This window comes from Manis javanica, chromosome 13 (genome assembly GCF_040802235.1).
Source record: "Manis javanica isolate MJ-LG chromosome 13, MJ_LKY, whole genome shotgun sequence".
Classification (NCBI taxonomy): domain Eukaryota; kingdom Metazoa; phylum Chordata; class Mammalia; order Pholidota; family Manidae; genus Manis; species Manis javanica.
In genome coordinates this window covers 6309638-6336177 of record NC_133168.1, presented here as the reverse complement: position 1 = coordinate 6336177, position 26540 = coordinate 6309638, and the positions used below count along the sequence as shown (strand labels likewise).

Genomic DNA, 26540 nt, shown 5'->3' with positions numbered 1-26540 from the left:
TAAAAGGAAACATTGTATGTCTGTCTTGTTGCTGGCACTAATACGCAAGTGTCTGCAAATTTGATTTATGACTTAGTTGAAAGGTTCTGCATTCTCCCCTTGTTTCTTTAATAACAGTATCAATGTGCACTTAGGGAGGAAACGATGCCAAGTTATATCATATATGCCAGAGCTGAGCTAGTTTAGTTATTCAACATTATAACCTAATTCTCTGGGAATGTTTATGTATGTGCTGCATGCCATGTATGTGATAAAAAAGATATATATGTATGTATATAAATCTATATGTATGTATATGTACTACATAAATGTATAAATGTATGAATATAAGTATATATGTATGTATGTATAAACACATGCATGTATACAGATATACATACATATATGTTTATAGTGTTACATTCATTCATAGAAATTATGCTGCTTTTGAATTTCTAGATAGGGTAGAATTTTTTTCAGTTAACTCATTTAGTGTTGGATTACTGATTAGAATAGTCCTTTATTTGCAATAACTGGAAAATGTTTTATATTTGATGCAAGGTTTCTTATAGTCTATAGTGTTAATATTAATGTTAATTCAGAGATAAATATGAAGGAGCAGACAGTCAGTTGCAGAAATCAGCTGTAAACAGCTTTTCCACCGAGATTCAGGATGTTGTTCCCAAGGAAAGACACAGTTACATGACCTCAGATTAGTCTCTTCCCTATTATTTGATTCTTTTGAATAAATAGATTGCTCTATGTCCTCAAAGTAGAAAGGGTGAAGCACTCTAATATTGCTGTAGCATTTGAAATGGTGAAGATAGAAGCCTACTTAGGAGAGCACAAGATCACCATAAGCCTCTTGTCAGTTTCCAGTGAATTTATACATATCAAAAAGGACTCAAAGAAAAATACAAAGAAGAAAGATAATGAGCCCATCAAAGCAAATGCTTAATGCAACTCCACTTTGGTATTAATCACACTGTATGTGGGTGAGGGTCAAAGCAGCTGAGGTCAACAGAGAAGGTTTTGGTAAAGGCAAAAAGAAAAACTAAGCTAGTGATTTCAGACAGATTGAAATTTTAAAAGTGAGACCTAAAGGTCATGGAATCCGATTCAGCTTGCAGAAACACAGTGGGCATGTTTTAATGACTTCTCAGCAGAGCTTTTTAAGAGAGGCCCTCAAGTTTGAACGACCCAGACAAACTAAAGTTTTGTCTTTTTTTTAATCAGTAGGAGAGTCATGGAATATTCTAAAGGTTAAATGAAATTATAAAAGTTGCTTCTATTGAAAGAATTTCAGTACTTTGGCTTCTTTTAAAAAAGGATTTCAAAGGGGTGCCGGTTTTATTCAGCACACATAATTTAGAGATTGCTTTATGTCGCAGATGATGCATATATGTGTGCACGTATAATTTTAAAGATGTATTTGTAAGATATTTTCCATAATTAATATAGGCACTCTTCATATTTATAAGGCTTTTAAATATTTCTGTGAATTGTTTCTTCTGAGCTTGCTCAATCCCTTTTCGACAAATGCTGAGAAGACAGGTAATGAAGTTCTCTCCCTGATCCCATCAGCTCCATCAAATCATTCACATTTCTCTAAATTCATGAAACTACATTTAAAAACAAGTGTCTATGCTGCAGCCAATGGATCAAGGAGTGATTTGGACTTTCAAGTCTTATTTAAGAAATTGCATTTTGTAAGGCTGTAGCTGCCACAGATAGTGATTCCTCTCTGGGTTAAGTAAACTCAAAGCCTCCTGGGAAGGATTTACCGTTCTAGGTGTCACGAGTCATGAGAGCAGGTCCAAATATCAGCATTAACAGGTGTTTGGAAGTTGATTCCAGTCCTCATGAACGACTTGGAGGGGTTCAAGTCTCCAGGTGGAGGAAGTAACTGCAGAATGTGGGGCACTAGCAAGAGAACTAAAATCAGAAATGGAGCCCGAAGCTGTGACTCAATTGCTGCCATCCCATGATAAAACTTTGCGACATGAGGAGCTGCTTCTGATGGATGAGCAAAGAGAGTGGTTTCTTGAGATGGAATCTACTCCTGGTGGCGATGCTGTGAAGACTGTTGAAAGGACAGGGAAGGATTTAGAGTATTACATAAACTTTGTTGATAAAACAGCAGCGGGGTTTGAAAGGATTGACTCCAATTTTGCAAAAAGTACTGCTGTGGGTAAAATGCTAGCAAACAGCACTGCATGCTGCAGAGAAATTGTTCATGGCCGTAGGAGTCAGTCGATGCAGCAAACTTCATTGTTATCTTGCTTAAGAAACTGGCACAGCCTCTGCAACCTTCAGAGAACATCACCCTAATCGGTTGCAGCATCAACATCAAGGTAGGACCTTCCACCAGCAGAAAGAGTATGACTTGCTGACAGCTCACATGATGGTGAGCCTTCTTTAGCAATAAGGTATTTTTAAATTAAAATATGTACTTTTAGACATAATACCATAGCACACTTAATAGACTGTACAGAATATAGTGCAAACATGACTTTTATATGAACTGGGAAACCAAAAAATTCATTTGGCTTGCTTTATCCACTTTATTACTGTGGTCCAGAACCGACTTCACAATGTCTCTAAGTATGTCTGTGATACTGGAAGATTCCTTTTTCTCTTGTTCCAGAATTACACAGAATTATGGTAAAAATGAAAGAATATATCAATTTTTTGAACACAGAAAGGACTCGATATATATCAAATCCTCACAGTGTCCTTGAGTCTGAGTGGAACTCAGACACAGTAAGAATAAACATTCTAATTCATAGAGGGGAAGCTTTGTGATAAAGAGACTTGCCAAAGATTTCTCCCCTACGGAATGATAAACTAGTAACAGAATCCAGGACTCCTGACCGGGAACCCTGCATCTTTTCCACTAGAGGTAGGATGAACATATGCCCCAATTTTTCCAGGACGGTCTCAGTTAACACCTGGTATCCTGAATTGATCATTAATTGTGCTCTCTTTCACTCTCAATAGTATGAATAAATTATAAAATATAAAGACACCATTACAGCTCAAAGTGAGAAATAAGAAGACAATCAGAAACAGACTGTACCAAAAATGTTATTTTGATGTCAATGTTGATTAGATCTTACTAGCTTCTGACCATTAATGATGTAATAATCTTCTTTAGAAGACTCATAGAATAGAAAACTCACCATATTAGTATTTATAACTATCTGACATAGATACTTATTATTTTATCCATTATTTGAAAACTGAATTATTTATGAGTACCTCTTAATGCTGTCTAAATAATTTTAAGATGTCACCATATATGAAAATGGGCCGCCTATGGTAGATCCAAAATAGTCAAGTTTGACAAGCCAGCCAGCCAGCAGACAGGATGTAGAAATTGAGTCACTTACTTTGTAACAGTTGAGTCAGATTGAATGACTTGAGAGACGCTGTTTCAAAATTAATCAGAATACAAGTCTGATGAGGAGAACAGAAGTCAAAATGGGTATTAGGCTGTGGTCTCGATATAAACTAATAACTACCCAACTAACATTTTTTCAGTTTTCTTTGACCTAATAGCTTTAAAACTGGTGGTGTGAAAACTGAATGTATTTTGAAAGATCCTTATTTTCTTTTGTAGTTCATATATTTCTTTTCAGAAATGAGCTCTCAATATTAATGACCTTGGCTCTTTTGTTCCACTTCAAAAATCAATTTTGTTTAGTAAGTCATCATTATTATTTTCTACAGCAAATGGCAGACTGCTCTAATGTTCCTCAATATCTTTGCAAAACCGGTCATTTAAAGTCTGTTTCCAAATGTGAAGTGATTTGACAGACGTTCAGATTTGTTCACATTATCAAGCCCAGGGTGTGTATATAGTGTGGATAAGTGAGAATTGAAAGGAGTGTGTGTGTGTGTGTCCATCTGTGTGTGTGTGTGAAGGGCACATAACCCTTGCAAGAACCTAGAGAAAATTGCTTCTGACAATCTTATTATAGAAAGAAATGAAAAATCTCTGGGCATGTCTATTCACAAAATAATTTAAATAAGTCTAGGGTTAAAACAAGACACTAATATGATTATTCTTTTTATTTCATCCAGATGACTATTTTGGCTTAAAATGTATACATCTATTTAGGTATGTTTGTAGTATTCAAAACTGGAGATATTTTCAAGGAAAACATATGAACTATAGGGTCCTTGTAACATCCCTGAATATAATTGGACTGAAAATTTACAGTGAGCTGTTAGAATTAATTTGTTTTCAGTTTTCATTCCTTCAACTATTATTGGAGATTCTACTATATGTAATACCATAATAATATTTAATTACTTGTGTTGCTAAAATTATTCTAAATATTTCACTGTGCTGAAGTCCAAATTCCAGCGTAATAGAGGTAGTGAACAGTTTGGTAACAAGTATTTTATATTTGATCTTATTCCCTGATTATTAATTCGTTGGATTTTTTACCAAGAAAGGTCATTATAATTTGAGGGGAAAAAACTGGACAATGAAGTGGGTGAGGCAGAGATTATTTCAAATGGTGACAAATAGTCTTTCACCCATGCTACCATCAGGTTTTTCTCTTGCTGTATTTAGTAATTACGGTCTGATTATTAACTTTTTGTATATAGCCAAAAATACTGTTTCCACTAAAATCTTTCCCCAGGGCAACTTTCATGTGCAGAATATGCACACAGCTATTTTTATTTGCTTCGAGTGTTAAGTTGACAATGTTATTTTTTGTAATTGCCAATATACAATGGAGCCTCACCAGTAACAAGAAAGAGGTTATCATTGCTGAATATCAGGCACGGTAATTTGCATCTGCTTATGCCCTCATCACAATGCCCTTGCTTCAGTAGGCACAGGGGACAGAGTTTTTTAGTTGGCCTTAGTGTTCTTATGGCTGCTGGGATCTGCTCCCTCCAGATCTGTGTCCCTTACGCTTCCTCACCAAGGCTTGGCCGTGGATTTGTTACATTGAAACACTACTTAGAAACTCCGTTTCCTCCACCATTGGACTATTTGATGTGTGTTTCCAATGGTAGAATTTCTCAGTGTTTCATATATCTTGAATTATTTTAAGCCTTGGATTTAACTGTTAAAATCATCACTTTTAGTGCTCGCTTTGGCAGCACATATACTAAAATTGGAACGATACAGAGAAGATAAGCATGGCCCCTGCGCAAGGATGACACGCAAATTCGTGAAGCGTTCCACATTTAAAAAAACGAAAGAACATGACTTTTAGATATATTTCTGTTTGCTTATATTTGAGCTCCATTAAAGAATACTAAGCATGGTCAATTGTGCTCTTTTCCATGCTATGTTATAGATAGGTTTATAACTTGCTAACATCATTAGGAATTCCATTCTTTTATTTATGTAAAAAGCAAAAATTTTAAAGGAAAGCTACACTGGGATAAGAAATAGTTCAGTTTGTCTTTGTTTCTCTTATAAGATGCGTGGTTAGTTCCACTAATCTCTATCCTCAGTTAACACTATTATTAGCCTTTGCAAGGCCCTAGTTATATTAATATTTCAAAAGTATTTTTTGAAATTTCATTTTGTTACCCTCTCAGCCCCATGAAGCCTGAAGACCCCCTTCCTTTTCATTCTTCCCATAAGAAGACCTTCTAATGTGTAAAAAGCTTACCTTTGTGGCTATATCCTAAAGAATATATGATTTTTTAAATGTATGTTTTAAATTTTTATATTTTAAATTTCCATGTATCCTTTTTTCACTCAGCATGATTATTAAGTAATTGTTTCTATTTCTACAAAAGTTTACATAGTATGTGTCTGTTACATGCTGCCATTCTGCTAGTATAGAAGCTCCATCTCTTCAATTTCCTGCTCTCACGAACTGTTCTTCAATAGTCATCTTCATACAGTCTTTCCTGATGGATTTGTGGTGCCACTGATACCATGTATCAAATTATCTGTTTGTCTCTATATCTATCATCTGTCACTAATCTGTATGTTTCCATCATAATCATCATCTGTCTTTTACTATCTCTGTGTCATCTATTCTGTTCCTGAAGTATTAATTACATTTCGTTGTTCTTTTTGTATATTTCCCCCAACTTATTTTTAACTAATGTACCATAGAAAGTTTACTGAAGGACTAAAAAAAGTCTGCTCTTTTGAGCTAAAATCAGCATACAACAAACGACACGTTTAGCCTGTAAACTGGTTATTTTCAACATACAAATACACCCATGAGGCAATACCACTATCGACAGTGAACTTACCTATTTATTACCCGAAAAGCTTTCTTATACCCCTTGGTATTCTGTTCTCTCAACTTCTCCTCTAGATCATTCCTAACTCCAGGCAACTACTGATTCGTTTTCTTTTGATACAGATTAATTTGCATTTTTCTAGAATTTTATATAAATGTAATGGAGAATATGTGCTCTTACTCTTCTTTTATTCTGCATAATTATTGTGAGATCAATCCATGTTTTCTCCTACTCCATGATTGTCTTTTTAATCTTCTTAAAAGTGGTGCTCAAAGCAGAAGTGCTTACTTTTAGTGAATTATCTTGGTTTTTTTTGGATTGTGTTGTGTAAGGCAGGGAACAATGGTTTTTTTAAAATTCAATTTTGCATATGAACATTCAGTTATTTCATGACCATTTATTGAAAAACACTATCTTTTTCTAAATCTCTTTTGCACCTCGTCTGAAAATCAATTGTCTGTGTATATTACATCTTTTTCTGTACTCTCCAGTCTGTTCTATTTATTTGTTTATGCCAAACCTGCTGATCTCTGTAGGTTTATAATAAGTCTTGATGTCAGGTGGAATAGTCTCTGACTTTGTTCTTTCTTAAAACTTTTGACTATTCTACGTCCTTACATTTCTATATGAATTTTAGAAGCAGCATGTCAGATTCTACAAAAATACCAACTGAAAATTTTATTGGGATTGCATTGAATCTATAAATCATTCGGTTGGTGGGAGGAGGGAATTGATGTCTTAAAAATTGAGACTTATGATCAATGCAGTATATTTCTCCATTTGTTAATGCTTTGTTTAATTTCTCTCAGCAACGGTTTTTAGTTCTGATATCTAGATCTTACATAAATTTTGTCAAAATGATCCTTAAGTGCTTCATAATTTTGATACTCTTTTAAATGATATTTTAAAAAACTATCTATTTTGCATTGTTAGCATGTAGAAACATAAATTACTACTTTATAGTGTTCCTGTACCCTGAGACATTTACTCAACTCACTTACTAGTTTGCATATATTTTTTGTAGAGTCCATAGAATTCTCTACATAGATAATCAAATGGTCTGTACATACAGTTTTATTCCATCCTCTCCAATCCAGAAGAGTGTAATTTTTTGTGCCTTCCTTCATTGGCTGAACTCTCCACTAAAATGTTCAGCAGGAGTAATGAAGGTAGACATCTCTTTCTTGTTCCTGAACTTAGGGGCAAGCATTCAGTATTCTATCAAGTATGGTATTGGCTTCAGGGTTCTGTAGAAGCAAGCCATTTATCACGTTGAGGATTTGCCCCCTCTTTGCTAGTTTACTGAAATTTTCTTTTTAAAATCAGAATTGGCAGTTGGATTTCCCCGAATGACAATTTTGCATCTAATGAGATATACATATTGTAAAAGCAAACTTCCATTCTTGGGACAAACCCAACATGGTCTTTATAAGATTATAATCTAATGTAACGTAACATAACATAGCATAACATAACATAACATAACATAGCATAACGTAACGTAACGTAACATAACATAACATAACATAATATAATATAATATAATAATTAATATAATATAATGTATTATTAGATTCTGTATGCTAAAATGTTCTAAAGGACTTTTGTATACATATATTCATGAGACATACTGGTCTGCAGTTTTCTTCTCATATCTTCTCTGGTTCTGGTATCAGAATAATGACCCCATAGGGTAAGTTAGGAGTATTATATCTTCAATTTTTTGAACAATTCATTTAGAATTGTTATTAATTCTCAAATATTTGGTAGAATTCACTAATGAAGTTACCTAGGCGTAGAGATTTCTTTGTGAACAGGTTTTTAAGTGATAAATTCTTTTTTTTTTTCATAGATACAGATTTACTTAGGCTGTTTTATTATTTCATTGATTTTCTCTGCTGTTTTCTGTTTTCTAGTTCACTGATTTTGACTCTGATCTATATTATTTTCCTTCTCTGCTTACTGTTGGTTTCATTTGCTCTTCTTTCTCTAGTTCTTAGGGTAAATATACATTGTTCCAATGTGTTAGCAAAGAGTGTCCTTATATACCAAATTTCCTTCTGCCAGGTATTTAATATTATTAGTCCTTTGGCTTCTCAGATCTCAGGTTGCTGCTGTGAAGACCCATCAACCTACAATACTTGTAACTTTCAATTGACTTGATTTCCTTCTTGGAAATATTAAGACTTTCTACACAGTGTAACTAGAAGTAGACTTTTAAATTTTTATACTGTTTTGGATTCTCAAAGCTCTATTAATCTGCTTACTATATTATCCTTTTAACTATATATTGAAATTTTGTTTTTATTTCCCTATTTCCTGCCCACCCCCCTCATTTTTAGTTCAACAATGTTCTGGACAAGTTATAATCATGTTAGCTTTCTTTAGGGATAGCTATATATTTATTTTATATATCATTTCAACTATCAGATTTTATTATTTACCAGATCCAATCTTCTTTTTTCATATTTGCATTAAATATGATCAGTCTTCCTTTTTTTCTGCATGTCATAAGTTACTCAGTCTTATGCATAACTCAATGACATAATTCTCTTCACTGACCCAATCTTTTCAGATAGATAAGCTTTAACATTGATATATTAGACACTTCTTAGTGCATTAAGTTTTCTATTGGATTCCTGTTTGCAATGACACTTTGTCTAGTAAACTGACTTAACCAAAGCTTAAATTAAATTAAAATATATTTCCTGTCTTAATCAATTTTATTAGTTTGTTAGGGTTGCTACAGTAAACTACCACCGACCGGGTAATTTACACAACGGAAGAGTATTTTCATACAATCACTGGAGGCTGAAATCCCGGATTGAGATGCTGGCAGGATTGGTCCCACCTGAAGCTTTCCTTTTTAGTTCCTCTCCTCCTGTGCATGGCCTTCCTTCTGTGCCCGTGGCCCTGGGGCCTCTCCCTGTGTTCAGATTCCCTCTTCTAAGAACACCAGTCTGGTTGGATGAGGATCCACCTTAAGGGCCTCATTTTAACTTCATCACCTGTGTCCAGGCAACTATTTCCACATGTGGTCATATTTTGAAGTCTTGGGGGATTAGGATTTCAATACAGAAAGTAAATGAAAGGGAGAAGAATTGTAGGAAACTAGATTGATTTAAGAATTCATGGTATGAGTTTGAGTGAGAAGTAATAAAGTCCTGAAATAAAGTAACATTTGAAGAATAAATCAGGGAAAGAAACAGGGTTTGCAGACTGTCGGAATGCTCTTTTTCCTTCCACCTTCACTTTGTGGCTCTACGTATTCTACTTTGCATCATTAACATTTGTATTCTTGTTTTGACCCTACTACTAACATCCAAGCTGCATGGAGGCAGAAAGTGTACCACATTCTTTATTTTTCTCACAGAAATAGCATGAAACAACTTACATAAAACATTAAATATTAAAATTCAACTGTATTGAATTACATGAATCCACAATTTTGTTTCTAGCCGATAGTGACAGAGGAACGTGAAAAAGGGGGTAACACCATTGATAAAAATGCAAGTTGGGAAAACAAGATGTTCTTTGGGGAAGGATATATGACCCAGTTCAAGTTTAAGAGGCTGCAATTACAGTAGATGGTGATGTTAAATAAATTATTAGACATGTTTTCTTGCCTTCTAGGAGAGACTAAGTTGCGAAAAACAATTCCATTAACATACTAATGTTCAAATTCTTAAGCTAAATGTTTCACCAAAGGTGAAGTTGAGAGGAAAAATCAATGGTAGACCTTTAGAGAAATCAAATTTTAAAACATAGGAAAACAGGAAAAAGGGAAAGAGCAACTTAAAGCAGATCAGAAGGGCAAAACCAGGAAAGTAAAGTGTCATGTGATGCCAGAGAGAATAGGACACATGTCAAGAAAACATGGCGTGGAATGTGAGAAAGCCACTGACTGGTCTGTGACTTAAAAGGCTCAGTGTACAAATAAGAAGGAGTCATTTGAAAGGTAGAGATGAAGAGATGTGGAGGAGGAACATATATTTTTGGAGTGAAGACTTAGAGAGGCAGAAGAACCCTGGACTAAGCAACATTCAGAAGGGTGCATACAGGAGGGAATAGTTCTGGTAGTATGCAAAGCAGGCATAAGGAATTGGGGGACACTGACTTGAATGGCTTTAGTAAGAGGGGAGGCAGGGTCATCGGGCGACAAAACAAGCAATGACAGGTTTCCGTGATTGAAGAGTAGAAAGTGTTTCCATGCACGCAGGCAGCAGGAGGTCGACAGAAACGAGCAGCAGCGAAGACTCACTGGCGTGGTGGCGCGTCACCCATAAACCCTCTGGAAGTGCGGAGATCGGAAAATTAGAAATAGTTCTGCCTCTAAAACATGAGAAACATCAATATTAGGTGACTCATCTAAGGTTTTACTTTTGGCTTTTCCAATTAGGAAATGTTTTCTAAGGGTATTTATCTATTCAAAATGATTTTATTTATCAATTCAAAATGTCCTAAGGAACCTGGGTTATTCCTTGTACAACATGGTGAATCTTACGAAAGTGAGTGCTTCAGGAGTTTGAAAAAGAGTAGGTTCCTATAAACATGTATGGCCAGAACCATCACTATTTATTATACTCTACATATTTGGGAAAAAATTAACAACATGGCGTTATTATAAGGTATTGTGTTATATGTAATATTTATATATAATAAGTAATGTAAACATGCATGTGCATATATACATACACATAATGACTATATCAGAACTAATTCTTTACTAATGCAAGTTACAGAAGAGCAGGTTTAGATCAAGTTATTTAAAATTAACCTCACAAAAGATTATCATTTAAATTAATGGAAATAAATTAGCCCAGCCAGTTATTTTGAAACATGTGTAGCAAAGCATTTATTACATGTTTTTTGAGTATTTCATGATCATGTAGATATTATTATTCCCTGAACAGAAAAAAATGAAAAAGAATTGGCTGACTCAAGTAATAAAACTTACTTTTTCATTGTGTAGTTCAGTCCCATGGACTTATTTTTGTTTGTCCCATTTTGAACAATGTCTTATCTTTTTGAAATGGTTATTTCTGGCATGGCTTTTTTATCAACTCCAAGTTTATTTGGGGTCTGCTTGCAATTATTTAAGAGATTGTGTGCATCTCCAGTTCTACAATTCTACACTATTGCTGGTTCCAAGCTTACTAAATTTAGATCAATGTGATTTTTTTTAAAGATAAGTTTCTTTATTTATCTGCATGTCACTCTCTGTGAAATGCCTTCAATAGATACTGTTAAAGAGGAGAAACTTCTCTTTCCCCAAGTGACTACAGTAAAGGGAGGTTATGGACTGACAAGGGCTTCGAATGGAAGACAACGACTTCCAGGTCACTATTTAAAACATTTTATGTGAGAGAGTTTATGTCTTTGATATCCTCAGTTCCTTTATTCAATTAATGAGCATCCTCTTACCTACATGTATCATCCTGTCCTTGACTTGACTTCCCTCAACTTCTTCTGTATAATCGTCTGATGTCTGCTATGTACTGGCTACCCGGGCACACTGAAGAATTCTGCATACTATTTAAGGTAGAGAATCATCTCTATCTAGGACACCTAGTTAAATAGTTGCAGGCAGTCTCCTAAGGGAACACGACGACACATCATTAGTGAGAAGACTTTGGAAATCATGAAATTTGAGAGCCAGGCACTTGTGCATGTATTTGCTTCCCTAGTTTGAGTGCAATAAATAACTACAGCTTTATGAGAATTTAATCAAACTTTTGTAATGTTGCTAAGAAAGATTTTGAAGACAATTATTTTTAATTATTTTAGTAATAATGCAATTTGATTTCTGTAGGCAACTGTAGGTAATATTTTTAAGCAGCACTTAAAAAATACCCTATGAGGCATTCAAATGGCATTTTCTTTTGTTTGCAATACATTTTCAAACTTTTTTTTCCTATGAAAGCATTGCAAGAAGTAGTTCAGTATTATGTTGTCAGTTTGCTATGTGCCTAAACTTTAAAAAACACTTTAAAATTTGCCTTGACTTCATTTAAATAAATATGTTGTTAGTAGCATTTGCTCACGCAGATAGCTGGTCACGCTAGCAGTTCTGCTTACTCTTATCAAACTGGAAAAGATGTTAATCAGCCAAAATTTTGGGCTGAAGTCAGTCAAACCTCCACCTCTAAACTTGTCTTTACCATCTGGTTTGATGCCTCCTTGACATAGTATCTTTTTGATGGATGATGGCACCAGAAACTCCCCCTCAGCAAAGGCACTATTCCTCAACACCGGCAACTCGCTTAGAAAGAAGCACAGGATTCTGGGGAAGCAGCTGTGACACTGACCTAGGCAATGCCGGATCTGTGCTGACTGGAATGCCAGCTGCCTCTTCCCATGGCAACTGCCCTCTTGGGCAAACTTACTGTCACACTGGCCCTAGACTAGCATCCTTGCTCAGAGACGCCCATGTTTCATCCTGGGGCTCCAAATGCCTTTGGGTCACCCCGGAAATGGATGCTGTCCCTTCCCATCAGTGAGCATTCACTCTTCAGCTTTCCTAACTCTGGCAGGGACACCAGTTCTCTAGGTCAATAGATGCAGGGGGTTTGGGTCAGTCTCTTCTAGTTGTTGTCTCTCAACCAACAAGGGATCATGAGGTGAGTTCCAATACACCCCACTACCCAAATGAGGGCATAACAGTGCTGGGAATCACAGCCAGAGCACGTCTCCCTCTTAAACAATTGTCCTTAAGGTGTCTGGTCTTAATCTTTCTCATTATCTTTTTATATTCGCTGGTGGATCGATCACCTAATAGCTTCTCCATCTACAATGAAATGGTGTCATTACTGTCTGTTTCACGCTATACCTGGTGTTTTATGTCAATTTTTTCTTGGTTCCTCAAGAAAAACGTCCAATTTAGCATCCTGTTAATCATACAATAATTGAAGAGACTATAGGTAGATCTATTTTTTATGAACATATTTTTCTGCTATATAAATAAAAATATTTAATAAAAACACTCCAGTATATCAATTTAAGTATGTTGTTAGTAGCATTTGCTCAGGCACATTAGCTGGTTGTGCTAGTAGTTTTGCTTACTCTTATCAACACAGAAAAGATATCAGCCAAATTTTGGGCTGATGTCGGTCAAACTTCCACCTCCAAACTTGTCTTCACCATCTGGTTTGATGCCTCCTTGACAGAGTATCTTTTATATATGTATATGTATTTTGTATTTTGTATATGTACACTGTGTACATATACTGTAGATTGTGTACAGGAATGAATACCTAAGGAAACTCCTTAGGATGCTGCCATTAGGTTGTGACTGCTGAGAAATTCTTAGAGCTTGCATTTTAGAACAGTTTTTAGGATATGCATACACACAAATGCAAGAAAACCAGCTCCTTTACTTTATAATTATCTCTGTTTTTAGAACAGTAACAACAAAAATAGTGCATGGCTTAAAGTTGCTTTGTTTTACTCCAAATGCTTTGATCTATTTTTAAAAAGAAAACCTATCCTTATACTGTTAAAATTGTAAATAATAAGGATATTCAAAAGACTATAACATCTGAGGCAATTCCAAAAAGCAACTTAAAAAATGGAAATATGTGTAAAATTAGGTGATTGTTTTGAAAGTGCAACAATCATTTGTTGATTTGATGTTTTGATTTGAAAATATCCATATAAAAATAAATTATCCTTTCATTTTCTCTTTATTCAGAATTATGTGCTCTGTGGGTACAGTCCTGGTCACACCCAGAAGTAGAGAATGTAACAAATACATTCTAGTGAAAGGAATAATGATCTTTAAGGAAGACATTTCCTTTTTTTTTTTTTTGCCTTCTTACCCAGGATGGAATAATCTGACTGATAAAAGTGGATAACTAAACAGTAAAAGTTCAAATAATGTTGCATTATAGAATTAAATATTGTAATTGTTATTATCTCCCTGGTGACCGAGTATGAGAGTAGACAAGTATTTTGTTCTCATAAAATTCTTAAATGAAAAAATGAATACTGAATTATCACTTATATATCAGTACAAATTATCAATATAAATACTGAGAATAAACCAGTCCTTCATTTTTAGTTTCTCTGATGTTAATTAAACAGGTAAAATTATAGTCTCCACAGGATGAATAATTATGTAAGCATAACAGATAAAAAGTCCATCTGTGCTACATTTGCAGAATTTTAGTTCCTTCTCAGATAATTTTCATATTACTTATAATGCAATTTTCCCTAATGCTATTCATTAGCTTTTAGCTAGAAATTTGTTACCTGATATTTTTAATAGAATTTTAATACCCATTAAGGATAGTAGAGGTGATGACCTAGAATTTTACTGTTTTGTCTTTTTAGGTATTTGTTGGTATTTTTATTCATATTCCTAAGCTGGCTTTAAGTTTTTCATTTTCACCATATTTTCAGTTGAATTTTCTTTCATTTAACTAAATTCATACATACCTAATTTAATGCATTTTTAGTCACAGCTGAGCTCCCATGCCTATGAATTAGGAAGGTTGAATTATGCTTATAATTTCTTTAAAGTGCCCTTGAAACTTCAATCAATCTGAAATGAATTTTGAATTTTAAAAAATTCATTTTGTGACAGTGTGTGCTTTAAATAGTAGATTGTACCTTTCTTCATTTGTTTCAAACACAATATGGACAGGCTGATGCTAACACATTTAAAGATAAAAGCTATGGCTATACGTATGTCAGAGAAGTATATTGTTTTTTATAAGTATAGTTAGATTTAGATATTCATCCAAGCATATTACTTTTTTCAGTTCATTGGCATTGTTAAGAATAATTCTTCTCTCTAGATTTTAGAGTGAAATTTCTTTTACTTTTACTTTTAAATTGGTCTTTTTGTTAGAATTTGACAAATCTTATATTCACTAAACCAGGTAACATTTCAAAATAAAGTCCATAAGGCATGATAGAAAGCTTTATGTATTTTGTTAAATGAATTAGAGGAAAGACAGATTTTTCAATTAAGTAGTTATTCCGCATTCAAAAATTTGTATCAAGTGATTAAATAGGGATATATGCAAACATGCACATACATATTTTCTGAATATTTTTGAAGCCTGGGTTGGTTTTGCTTATTTGTATGTTATTGCACCTTATACTTCCATACTCTATTCTAAAAATGTGGGTATTCCATCTGGAAAAGGAGTTAAAGTTTCTATGGATTACATAAAAGATTATCTGTGATCACATAGAGTTCAAGTTTGGACGAATTTGGAAAACACACAGGTCCCTGATGGGAGTTTGTTTTGATCGGCTGTTCTTAAGTGACAGCATCTCTGGAGAAAGAGGTCTGGCTTGGGAATTCCTATGATGGAACCTACTGAACAAAACGTAAAGCTTAAGCCTTTGCAAGCGGAAATGAAATGGAATCAGACCTGTAGCCACCCAGATATGGGCCTCTCAATTCAGAGATGGGGAGTAGTAAAAAAAAAGAATAGCGGGGTACTTGCATGCTTGAATACTTACATAGAAGAGGAAAGAAAATTTATTGCCAGTATGGTGAAGACAGAATATAAAAAGCCAACTTAAAAGTCTATACTTTACCAAATAATAATTATTGGATGATAGGAAGTGAATACTAATTAGAGATATAGTCACATATGACCTAGCTATCTCCACTCAAAAGTATAGGCAGGAGAGAAGTTTCTAGAAGAGGTTTGTGTCAAAACAAAGGATAAAGTCATGAGGAAGGCAATTTTAGTTAAAATTAAGAATAGAATACATGCAGGTTGTTTCTCCCACTGCTTAAGTGGATGACAGGGTAAAGCAAGAAACCCTGTAACTGGGTATCTATCTTGCTTCACGTCTTCTTGTTGGCACTGCTGCCTGTAGGAAACCCCGTGCGGCTAATGGTGGATACTCGCTTGTATGGGCTGAGATTGGGTCAGTTTAGCCTCTAGCTTCTTGAGATACTATTCTTGTATTCTCCAGTGGGTGTAAGCCTGCTCAGGGGATGCAGTGGGAGTTGAATATGATGTCATCCTACCGCACACCCAGACTATTCTTACCACTCTCTAAAGATTACATTTATCTTTATTTAGGAATCACTTAACACATACTTGGAAGTATCATTTTTGGAATTAACTTTAAAGGAGGTTCTTGAAAACTCTTCAACTCAGTTGCACATGCAGATAATTCTGTTGTGTTTTTTTCGTTTGGCATTACTATTAGATTTTTTTGTATTGTTTGGGTTTCGATATATGTTATTCTCTTTAAGAATAATAAACTTTTTAAGCATATTATTTAATCTGTTGTTTTGCATCAGTTTTACTTCATCTTATAGTAGTTATTTTGGGAGGTATATTTTGGCTTGTCTCTAAATCACTGCCTTAAATAATACTAAACTAGTTACAGAAGAGAAATTTCAGCAAAATTGTGCTTACTGTTGTAACTCACACCAACTTGCTTTAGCATGTAAATTAAGAATCTACCTTAAACCTTGGATTAGACATTTAACTACCCTAATCACACTTTTCTTGTCTTGTGATGGGTATCACAAAACCTATCTCACAGGGATATGATGATTTAAATAGCATTGTGTTCTTAAAATTCTTAGCATAGCATTTTGCACAAAAGTTCTCAGTTAAAAATAGTTTCAAGAGAAGCAGTTAAGAATATCTGTTTTTTATACTGTCAGTAGCAATATTGACCTGTCTTCCTTAATGGATTCTAATGTTAATGTTAATTAGCTATTTTTAAAATTTATCTGCATGAAAATGAGATTTAATAAATTTTTGTCATTTTTGAAATTTCCTTCAGCTATTCCTAATAATTTTATATACAGTTAATACTTTTTAGAAGTGATAAAAATGTTTTATTGAATTTTCCTTAGGATACACCCTCACTGCTGTAATATTTTTGATAATAACGTGGCTTTTCATAGCTGATTGTCACTTCATTAGCGCGCTCCATTCATTCTTTCAAATATTTATTGCGGGCCTTTCTGTCACTGCCTGCCCTAGGTACAGAGGTACAACTGGATGTCAGGACTCAGGAGGGGCCAGGAACAATGAAGTCTTCGTGACTTGAGTCTTTATGACTTAATTTTGGTTGAGTCATTACCAAATAACCACTAAATAGAATGCAGAATGAAAATGGGCAAAGATTGGCCACAGTGTACTAGGAGGACACAGAATTAGTGCAGGGGGGCACAGGTCTGCTCAATATGCCCTGTTAGAAGAGTTCATCAGAAGCTCCGTTAGTATTTTCTGATAAATCACCAGACAAAATTGGGTCACATGTCTGCCTTGCAATGAACAGGAGGATAGGAAATGTATTTTCTGTCAGAAAGAGGCTTGCTAGAAAGGAATAAGGAGAAAATATGCAGACAACTAGCTCTCCCTGTCAGAGCTGTGTAGCCTGTGTTTTATCGTAGGAGTAATAGAGAGCAGCAGAGAACCTAGTACGTGGGCTGACATCGCCAAGGGGGAGATTTAGGAAGCTCAGTGCGGCTCGGTGTAGAGAACAGACTGAAAGGGGCACCAGTGGACGTGAAGAGAGTTCTTAGGGGAGCGCGTCAGGAACGCAGAATAGTGAAGAGCATAGTGTGTCAGAGGACAGTCAGGTATCTGGGGACAAAAAAACTATTTAAATAAAAAAATATGATGGTCACTGGTATGTTAAGCCAAATGTATTTCAACAAAAGGTGTGGCTGTAAGATTGGAGTGGACAGAGGGCCATTTTGGAAACTGGGGGATGAAATAATGAAGGCAACTCTGATGAATTCTGTTTTAAAGGGGAGGAAAGAGAAAGTATGCTTACTGGATGGAGAAAGGGGAAGTTAAGATAAAAAAAGACATGCATGCTTAAATGTTGTCAAACATCTAAGATTTAGAAGATTAAGATATAGATTTAGAGGAAATGGATTGTTGGCTTTATTCACTGTTGGGGGTTGAATAGGTGGCCCGAAGGAAAGAGGGAGGGGTTATGAGTTTGGGATGTCAGCAAGAATTAATTTTGAAATGATGGGTCATGCAGGTCACCTGAACAAAGGGGATTATAAAGAGATAGAAGGAGCTAATGAACGGAATGTGAGGTACCAAGGAAAGGGGAAAATTTGACCAGAGCAGAAACTGAGTAAACCAACTAGGAAAAAAAGGGCTTACAGTCATGGAGTAGGACATTTGAGTCATTGATTTTGAAAGTAAAGAAAATTCAGGGGTTAGTCAAAACAACATTATATGACCATGGATTTGGGTGGCTGAGGCATAAAAAGAAAATCATTGGGAATGATTGTTGAACAACTGGAAAGTCGCTCAAGATTTTTGGGAAGAAACAGTGGTGTCTTGGAGCTGGCTTGCACTGACTTGCAAGAGTTAAATTTTCAAGAATTGTATACTTCGGTTGATATGGCATCCATAATAAAATGGTAATAATGGGAATATGTAAACCATAAAAACCAGGAAACACCACATATCCAGGCCTGTCTTCTCGTCTAGGGACCCAATTGTTAAATATTTACTAGTTGATCACTGATAGAAACAAATGGTATTAAAAAATTCTAAGAATGATGGGTATATCCAGACAATGAACAGAAGACTGTAGTTAAGGGAATGAGGGAGTAAGAGGATATGGCAGAAGTCTTACTAGATCAGGGCTTTATACCACGATTTGCTTTCAAAAGGGGGTGGGACAGTGATGACCTAGAACTGGGAGAGGAACAGAGGACCCAAGTCCCACCTCTCCTTCTTTAGATATGTGGAATGTGAAATGCACTGTAGTATTCTTCATTCATACAAAAATTAAAATAGAACTTAAAAATTCTTGATGTAGTACAAATGAGATGACTTGCTTTATGCTTTGATTTAACTAGATCAGTGGTATTCTTTTCCTTATTAAATTAGACCCACACAGAATATGAAAGAAAAAAGTGTGCTTAGATATTCTTCTAAATATGTGTAGTTATATAGACTATCTCTGATAAAAGATATCTTAGCATTCATATGGCTTCACCCATTTATTCTGCAAATAAGTAAACTGAGTTCTAGATAGATGAAATTGCTCATCAAATAATCCCCTACCTTGGTAAAGCTGGAGCTGATACTAATCCCTATCACCTAAATTCTGGCACATCAGAAATTATTCTATTGTATGCATTTATTCATAGTTTATTTTTTGTTTCATTTATTCAGTAAATCTCTGCTGGCACCTACTATCATGCCAGACACTGTTCTATGTATAAGAGTTATAAGAATGAACAAAACACAACACAAAAACTTCTGTCTTCATGAAGTTTATCTCATAGCAGATGGAGATAAGAACTGAACAGATACAATAAAAATAAGGAACATGTAATATACAACATAGCTATCTGTGAGTCACACAGATATGCAAGCACAGTAGACACCAGCTGGAGAAAAGGACACGTTTAGGCCCCTAGGTTAGAGTACAGATCTTCTAATTAAAATGTGCCTTAGTTTAAGGATTCATATAATCATGAATGCAATTATTTAGACATATTAAATTCTGATTATTCTGATTATTATTGTCCATCTGGTGGGAGATGTTATTAAAACTGTTTATCTCTTCTACCCTACTCTGTAGGACCAAAATGAGGCCATTTATATACTATGTAAAAACAAAACATCCATTTTGTGTATATTTTAATGTATGTAAGTTTACAGCTATCTATATACACACACACACACACATATCATCGCCCTTAAAATATTTTGATGAGGTTTGCATCATTCCCCAATAAAGTTTAGAAACTCTAGAGAAGGTGCTGACTTAAAGTGAGAATGACAAGAAACTCTTAAAGTGAGAAACTTTACTAAGAGTTTCGAATGTTAAGGGTGTGTGTGTGTGTGTGTGTGTGTGTGTGTGTGTGTGCGTGCCACACCTGCTCAATCTCCAAGCTCACCGACCGAGAAGTAGATACAACAAAACTGAAAAGTTATTTGAATCTTAGAGGAGAGGGAACTACTTCTGTTCCCTCTCCCATCCCTTCATAATTTAGGTTCCAATCTATCTGACTTTTGGGTGGCATTTACCACACCATTTCATAGCTCTTTATTTGCTTGTCATGCATTATGCAACCGTGAGAGCTTTGCTACGACAGGGGCCACACTCATCTCTGCAGGCACAGTACCAGGCATGGTCCTTTACACCAAGCTGGTGCTCAATAAGTACTGAAATGAAAAAATGAGGGAGTGAATGATAACCAAGTGAGTATTACCATATTCCTAAAAACTATAAATTATTTTAAAGGAAAAGGTATAAGAATGCAGTGGCACATGCTACAGCTACTATAGTTCTCTTTTGGTTGCTATGGTAAAATGTGCAGTAAGAATAAAACCCTGATATCTTTAGAGAGCTTTATAGCTTGTCAAAGTGACTTTAGGTGAATTTGCTCATTTATTCCTTGTAACATTTGTAAAATTGGTAGGGAAGTTTTTTTTTTTTATTAGATACGGCTAAGAAATTGTGGTTTATTCAAAGTCCTCCATATGACTCAATGAAGTCAAGTTTTCTAATTTCATTTAAATGTGGCCAAATGGCAGTAAAATATATTGTTGATTGCTATTATTTATAAGAAAAGAAAACATTTTGCCAGGGAAGTTCAAGATACCTCATTTAAAGAATTAAATGCAGTGAACAGAAGGCTCTTTATCAGGGATTCTGAAGAGTGCAAAAGGAACTATCAAATACCAGTTCGACCGCCTACGAAGGATGACTGCCTTTAACTGCACCAAATCGTTTTAATCTGGCTGCCCGTCCTATTGCACTGTCATAATGCTCCCCCTTATTCCTCTATTAACTCTCAAGATCGCTGAGAAGAGCAATTCTCTGCTCCGCTGTCCTTCCTCCCTTTCAAATATCCTGTTTTAAGAGATTGCAGATGCTTTGAGATAAAACTGCCAAAATTATTCCAAGGGCTGACAGGTTTGCTAACAGCCAAATGCTTTCAGATCGCTGCACTAGCCTCAGATCCATCTTTGATATGAACCACATATGGCTTCAGTCCTGTTTTCCTGAATTAACTCTGATTTCCTAGTGACCAAGGTCAGATGGGTCCAAATAGGGCTCAGCTGTTCCTACCTAGCGCATATGTTCCGGTATTGTTTGTAATTTATTTGCTGCAATAAAAAATTAAAATGCAATCTCAGCCAAATTCTGCTTTGCCAAGGGAAACCTTGGTGTGGACTTTTAGCAAACCGCTTATTAGGGACTTCTTCATAACAAGATGAGCTGCCCACATACCAGCTAATTCTCCCAGGTATTATGGTTTGAGAGACAAAACATTGTTTTCATTTATGTTTGCTTTTGAAATCAAAATAAATAGGTTCTTAACATTAAGTTTTTTGGTTACTTCAAAATGTTTCAGATGTACACTTTTTTTTTTAAAGACTGGATTGTAGTCAACACTCTTAATTGTATGTATCATACCACATGTCATAATATAGTACCAGATTTTCTTTTCTTTTTTATTTTTTCATTTATTCAGATTATATTTTGGTGATCACACTTTATACATTTACTAAAACTTCTTCAATTTTACTATTAACGTAAGTGAATTTTATGGCATGTAAATTATGGTTCAATAAAGTTACTTTAAACATTCTCTTACCCTTTCAGCAGTTTTTTATTTTTATTATTAAGGTATCATTTATATACACTCTTATGAAGGTTTCACATGACGAGTACTCTTTTATTATTGGTGGTTTGTGTTTATGATAGTTCAAACAAGATTAATGTTAAAGATTTTCCATCTCATTCATGAAAATAAACTTTCCACTAGGACATACTTAAAAAGTTGATTTAAATTCATGCTTCCAGGGTCACATAAATATTGATAATGTTGTTTTCTTATCACTTTTAAGCTATCCTACAGGTTTATAAAAACGGGTCCAATGAGCACAAGATGGTTTCCAAAATTTAATTTGTATTTGACAGAAAACAAAATGAATGGATATGAAGAATTCATTTGTATACTAAAGAGTTTAAGCCAAAGATATTTTTTAAAAAGAAAATAGCGATGTATTTGTAAAATGTGTTGCTCCCAATAAAAGAAGTGCAAGAGTAATCCTTACTTTATTAGCTTTCAGAGCATTTTAGAAAGGATAGAAACAAAATTTCAAAGCACTCTCTTTACACTAATATCTTACCAGTTCTAAAAATCTCTCTAAAATGCTCTCTAAAATGTTGCCTAAGACCTATTAGTTATTTGAAATCTGCAGGGAGACAAATAATTTCAGGTTGCAAACTTTGAATATTCAGAGTTCTGTCAGAAGCAGAAATTAATACATCCTTAAGTTTTCTATTGTTAGCTATATATTTAAAATATTTTAAATAAGTACATTGAATGTTGTTTTAAAGTATAAAATTATTTGGCATCTGTGACTTTTTTAAAATGTTGTATTTCTTGTTCTTTGTAAGTTTATTCTTGACAAGAACCCTTTCTTTTAATCTTTTGTTGATGTTTCAGTCCCCATCAAAACTATTATAGAAACACAGTGCTTTAAAAACTAGTTTAAAACTATTATAAAAGTCAGTGCCTTAAGAACTAGTTTTATTGGTTTTGTGCTGATGTAGCAAAACCCAAATCAGCTTCCAAGCCTCAGCATTTTGATAAAGTAAGTGCTGTTGAACACTGACATCCCAAATCTATCCAAAGTAACATAGAAAAAAAAATCTTTAAAGTGAGACACACACACACACACACAAAGAAATATATTCAAGTATTTAGAGTGACAGTGTAAACTGCATGAGAAAATAAGATGATTTTATTTAGGAAATTTTAAGTATGCTTTTCCTCTATAGTGCTTTGATGTTCATATGCATTTCGAGCAATTTCTCTGAGACATGATCCAATTTATTTGCTTGGCTTTATCTAAATTATTACGCGTAACGTAACTCTAAGGAAATACTTAGGAATGCTTTTCATTTTTGCCAGAGAAGTTATTAACTTGTGCCATTAAAATTCTTCTGTAAAATCGGGAGGTTATAGATCCTATCATCATTTTTCTCTTTACAAATATACCTTCACTGGTGATTTTTTTTCTTATCAAATAGCCTTCATATTTTCGTCTGTGAACTAAAGGAGTGAAAACAAGATGCTCTTTATGTTGTTGTTTTTACTAATTTAATATTTCTTTCACTTGGCTACACTCTATCGGAACAGTTTCTCTAGTATGCTCTAATTTGTCATGATATCAGTCCTTTCCTTACAGAGAATTATATTATTTCATGCTTAGCTTCTTACCTAACTTCATTTTTCATACTTTGCTTAAATAATACATTCTTCTGGAAAGTCTATCCTAATCGATTTGGTAGCAGCAATGCCCAGGGCCAAGCTGATTTCCAATTCCTGAATCTTTCCTCCTATTCTGTCAGGGTCTTCATTTCTCCTTATCGCTATAGCTAAGAGGACTTTTAAAAACCCTTGCACTTTTACCTTAGCAGTTTATCCATAATTTTATTAATTCCCTTGACAATGATCAGCATGTACTTCATTGAATGGAACTAACATTGGTCACAAGAGATTGAGCAAAACAGTACAGATGGTTTTTCCAACACGCCCGCTTCTACTGACCGTCTTTATCGCATATTGCAACTTGATGTGTACTTTCTTCTAAGTAAATTTACATTCAGTTGTCACACTCTCTTTTAATTACCTTTCTCCAGTGGGGAAAGGGTTGGTACAAATTCTCCTATGAAACTGGTGAAACTGAAATAAGTCAAGGGAAAGAATAGGTTGGGAGAGACCGTCTTTTTATTGCTCACAGCTTGCTCGCATCCACTGGTTAAGTCTGGCCCCGTCTACCTCCTCTGGCGGCCACTCTCTCTGACCCCCTTGGCACGCCCTCTACATCCCGCTCCTTCCTGGAGGAACTCCATTGGCAGGCCCTCGGTGATTGGCAGACGCCAGACCAATTACGTACCAGGAACAGAGGGGCGGAGAGAATGAGCATTGTATCTCCACCCCTTGCCCCCGAGGCTGCAGGAGGCTGTAGCGATAAACACCTGCTGATGTGTAAATGGACTAAAGCCAGGAGGGAGATTCTGGAAATTCTGCAGTTTACTCCACACCTACTTACTGACCTTAAGTGTGTTTTTCATTTATAATCTTTAATTTGCGTGGCTTCCCATCTATTGGTTTTAACCTTATAGATCTTATAGTCTATTTTACTAAGAAAGTGTTCAGTAATTTTCAATTTTATTAAAAATAAATCTAGCTGAGGCTTCTTTTTTCCCCCTTACAGAATAGGTCTGAGAGTGTCAGTATAATCCTACATGTTTTTGATATAAATACTTTGAAATCAGAGGTCAAGCTGATTGTAGTGTTTTAAATCCTCTTTTGTTCTAGTCAAGACTCACGTTATTAGAAACTTCACATTATTGGTTTTTTTCCTCTGGCATTTTAAACCTCTCTTTTCTCCTGACACCTTCCCCCACTGACATTTAAACATGACTTAAATCTCTCCAAACTTTGCAAATCCTATCTAAAACAAAATATCTCTAGCCCCAATTCCCCTGTTCTTCAGAGTCCTACTTTCTGATATATATCTTTTTCTTTTTTGACACTTCAGGGCTCCATTTTACTTTCCCCAATCCTTCATTAATGCACTTCTATGTGATTTCTGAGTGCTTCATTCCACTAAATTAGCATTTGCTAAAATAACCAAGAAACTCTCCTTGGCCAAATCCAATGGAAATTATTCATTTCTAATTGTATGTATTTCTTGTTTTTGGCAAATCACTACAGGTGACCACTACCTCACTAAACATTCTCTTGTCTTGATTTCTGCACCACCATAATGTCCAGATTTTCTTCCTTAATGTTTCTGTTCGCTCTTTTTTATGTTTCATTTGCAGGCTCACCCTTCTCTGCCAGCCATTGAAATTCAAAATTTCCCAAAGTTTGTTCCCAGGATTCCTCTCCCTCTGTAATCTTTTTCTCATCCATTACTTTGTCTTCTATATTTAAAAGGGCTCCAAAATCTACATTGCTTGCCTTGACTTTTCCACTGAACCCCACATATCTAACTTTACAGGACAAATCTATTTAGATGTTCCTTAGTAAGAACATCTCCAACTTAGTAGGTATGATATTTCCGCCCAAAACACATGATCTTTCCATTTTCTTCTCTTTTAGTGAGTCTCAAGTTTAAGCCGAAGCCCACTAGTCATTTAACCTAAACTTCTTTACTTTCTATAGTCTAATAATGACTTAACATTGTGCATCTCGCTCTCTCTCTCTCTCACACACACACACACACACACACACACACACACACCGTGAATTTTTAGATTTCTCTCTAACACCGCATCCCCAATATGCTCACTCTTTCTTACCTAGACTTGCTGCTATGTGCTCCTAAATGATCTTCATACATCAACTTTGCCACTGCTGATTCATTCTCCCCAAAATAACCCTAGTCATCTCCTAACAGCACAAGTGTGATTGTGCCCCAATCCGTTTCATACTTGCTCTGGCTTCTTACTGCTCCTGTAATGAAGGTGTGATGTCCTTGCATGTTAACTATTTGCAATACTGGTATCTGGTCAGTAACTATGAGTGATACTCTGTGCCTATTGCAACATAGTCATTCAATACCCATAATTTATGTAAAAGAGTGGTTTGCCCTAAACAAAGGAAAAATTGTACTGGACAAAGTGAAACAGGCAAGGAAGACTTTATTCAAGGCTATTGCAAAAGAGAAAAAGACCAGAACTTAGTCTGAGCTCAACTCCTCTGAAATGGGAGAGTTTAAGTGATGGAGTGAGAATTTTTAAAAGCGGGGGAGTTCTTAAGAGTTGTGGTCGGGTGGCATTGTAACCATCTGTGTTTTCCAATTGGCCTTACCCAAGGGAAAATAAACTAGCATGGCAACTTGGAGCAAGGTATCCACAGAAGGTAATTCTTGCCCTCCCACAGGGACTAGGTGATAGAGGAACTGTCTTCTTTGATAATTACATTTCAAAGGAATGACTCCTGGGTTCTTGAGAAAGACAGCCTTGGATTGTAAAGCTGACAAGAGGCTTTTAAAAAGATTTACATCTCAAAGGTGCAAAAGAAAAATATGCAATAATACATTTCCTGAATAAGTAATAAAAAAAAGGGGGGCGGGGAGGGAAGGGATCTCAGTGTCTAAACCATCTTACTTCTGGAAAGGCCTGGGAAACAGTGAGGTCAGGGGTCTGGAGGAAAGAAGAAACTTGCCTAAAGTTTAGGAAGCGGAGGGAAATTGTAAGGCATCTTGGTCATCCTTATCTATTTCTTTATCATCTTCCGGCACCATGTTCTTTGACTCTGTGCATGCCAGCCAAAGAGTACTTCTTTCAATTACCCCAATCCATCAAATTCATGTCCCACA

The 26540-nt window shown here is 35.2% G+C and overlaps 1 protein-coding gene and 1 non-coding gene across 9 annotated transcripts in view; both read left to right on the top strand.

The window, feature by feature from the left end:
- Positions 1-26540, top strand: part of GRIK2 (glutamate ionotropic receptor kainate type subunit 2) — a 577367-nt gene that overhangs the window by 519372 nt on the left and 31455 nt on the right. The window lies entirely within an intron of this gene.
- Positions 5088-5194, top strand: LOC118971329 (U6 spliceosomal RNA). The gene has a single exon (XR_005059734.2). It is a non-coding gene; the product is annotated as a U6 spliceosomal RNA (small nuclear RNA).